This window comes from Humulus lupulus, chromosome 1 (genome assembly GCF_963169125.1).
Source record: "Humulus lupulus chromosome 1, drHumLupu1.1, whole genome shotgun sequence".
Classification (NCBI taxonomy): Eukaryota; Viridiplantae; Streptophyta; class Magnoliopsida; order Rosales; family Cannabaceae; genus Humulus; species Humulus lupulus.
The window spans coordinates 7,487,821-7,490,587 of NC_084793.1; the positions used below are offsets into that span (position 1 = coordinate 7,487,821).

At 31.9% G+C, this 2,767-nt stretch overlaps 1 long non-coding RNA gene across 1 annotated transcript; it reads left to right on the forward strand.

The window, feature by feature from the left end:
- The first annotated feature begins 219 nt into the window (after positions 1 to 219).
- On the forward strand, positions 220 to 780 carry LOC133799237 (uncharacterized). Its single transcript, XR_009876412.1, has 2 exons — positions 220 to 359; positions 713 to 780. It is a non-coding gene; the product is annotated as an uncharacterized LOC133799237 (long non-coding RNA).
- The last annotated feature ends 1,987 nt before the right edge of the window (positions 781 to 2,767 follow it).

A 2,767-nucleotide genomic window follows, 5' to 3' on the forward strand; every position in this document is an offset into this window, starting at 1 on the left:
CAATGTGGCTGGGCTCGGCATCGTGGATGCAGGCGCAAGCGAGGGACTCAACATCATTGGCTCAATCGACTATAAGGCGTGGGGCGTCCATGAGTGTTGGGTAAGTTTTTTTCTCTCTTTCAGTAGTTCAATGCATATTTTAATTTGATTTGTTAGCTCTTAATGTTTAGAGGCAAGCCTTCACTCCTTTTGTTCTGAACATTTTTCTTTTTCTACTATAGGTTGTTCGTTGGGGACGCTCCGTCTATGCAAATATTCATAAATTTATTCAATTCCAGCTCACTGTTAATGTTGCTGCACTTGTAATAAATGTTGTGGCTGCTGTGTCCTCTGGTGATGTCCCTCTAAATGCAGTGCAGGTTGATCCTCTTTTCTCATATATTACTATACAGTAATTGCTTTGTATTTTGATTGATTACACAATTGCTCAGATTTGTACATGTTGAAATATTTTGAAATTTGAAGTCAACAAAACCATTGAAAAATATGAGATTAAATATCTTATCAGGCCTACGTGTGATGCCTTCTTAAATTATATGTTCCGATAGTGCAGGTGTATTACATAATTTTCTCTTATAAGAAACATTATTCTGTTGTATGAAATCTAACATCATATTTTTACCATGCTTATAATATACAAGATTTAGTATTATGCTTGTTCTTCAAATTAGCAACTTACAAAATCAATGTATTGCCTTGATGATTTTCATAGCTTTTATGGGTTAACCTGATAATGGATACTCTTGGAGCACTTGCTTTGGCTACTGAACCTCCTACAGACCACCTCATGCATAGAATGCATGTTGGCCGGAGGTTTGAATCATTGTGCTTGGTCAAATTCAGTTTTTTTCAAGTTGTAATTGTTGTAGTTTTGTGCTGTTTTGATATTATATTGTTACAGCTTTGTCTTGTATGTATTTGCATCCGATTGGTTATATCTAAATTATGTTGAATAATGGTGTTTTCTCTAATAGGTTTCATCAATCATGTTTTCGTTCAACCAAAAACATTTTCTCTTTTTTCTCTATGATGTTTCTCAACAGTTTTTTTTTCAATCAAAATAGATGTTTGATAAATGTGTACAAGTTCGATATTTAGGAATTTTGAATCATCTTGTGTTGAAAAAAAAAACATTTTTACCTTGCTTGTGCATCTGATTCTGTCTGTGAGCTGTTGATCTCATTTCTCCAAAAATAATATTTCATGTAAAATTAGATTTATGGCATTCTCTCTAAATTTAAATGCCAACATTTTTACCTTGGAGTGTGAATGTGCATTTCCTTTGAAAGTAGGGAAAGTAAATAAAGTCTTGTCCATTTTAAATGTGTTAAACTCCTGATTCTGAAATGGGGATTTTCCCCTTAAAATAAGAAGGAATCTACATACTTTTGTGTGCATCATCTATTTCTAAGGTACCTATTCTTCCTTTTATGTATCTTTAACTTACTCATAAAGGTACCTATTCTTCCTTTTATGTATCTTTAACTTCATCATGGATCATTAACTCTGTTGAATGCTATATTTGTAATGTTGTATCCCAAGTCTGCTTACTGCTTACATCTTTTTAAAATTATACATACATGCATATATATAAACTTGTCATAAGTTTGCACACTACATTTTCAATGTATCAGAACAATTATTACAAGTTATTTAATGGGTACAAACATTATCCACATTCAATATACATGTTGGAGTAATGCACCTTATCAATTCTATGTCCTGATTTGATTGGTGTTTCCTTGTGAAAAGGGAAAGAAAACAAAAATTCTCTAGTGGCTGAACGTTTTGTAGTTTATTCTCTAGTGGGTGTTCTTTTATTTATTATTGTCAATGGTAGCATAAAACTTGACACTATTTTGTTACTCATGACCTACAATGTACATGTCTGTGCTATTACAATTTGAAGCAAAACGTTAGGCATAAGAAACTAAATACGGGGTTGGAAGCTGGTGAAAGAGCTGCATGGTTAGTTAAGCATGAATTTAGGATGGTCTACATTATACGGCCAGTTAAAGGCTATTTCATGTTTAGGCATGCAAGGTCAAGAAAAAGTGTATTATGAAAGGCCGATTATCTTTTGGCTACATAGAAAACTGTTTGCTTTGTTTATTATGATCTTAAAAGAAACTTTAGAAATGTTATATGTTTCTTCATGAATGATAAATAGCATTGGACATATTTGTGTAATCTTCCAGGGAATATTTGGTTGATTTGCTTGAGATGCCAGGAGTATTTAGCCTGCCAGACTCTTCACTTAATAGTGCATTGTCCATTTCAGTTTCTTCACCACTTTTCCATCCTAAACTGTCAAGTAATTACTTTTCTTTGAAACAGAGTTTAGCAATTGTCCATTGATTATATACATATATCTGTTTTTCTTTTTAAAAAGGAGGAGAGACATCTACTTTTTATTTTGAGTTTTTTTTATGTTAAACTTTGAATCTAGTTTGTATTGTCTTCATCATTGTTTACATGTTCATATATACTGCATGTGAAATTCTTTGTTTTATCACATGAATTCTAGTTTTCAATGCATATTTCCTATTAAAAGCAGTTTTGAATGTTGACTTATATTTTCTTTTTCTGATTTGGATCATTATGCTACTTTGATTTTTTTCTTTTTGCCTGTGATGTTGATAAATGATTTTATTCTATGTTGGTGATTATGGGACTTGATGTTCTCATATATTTGTTTTTAATATATGCTGGTATATTAAGTGTCATAAATGCCCATAATAATAAGTCATATTTTCTGAAATCCTTA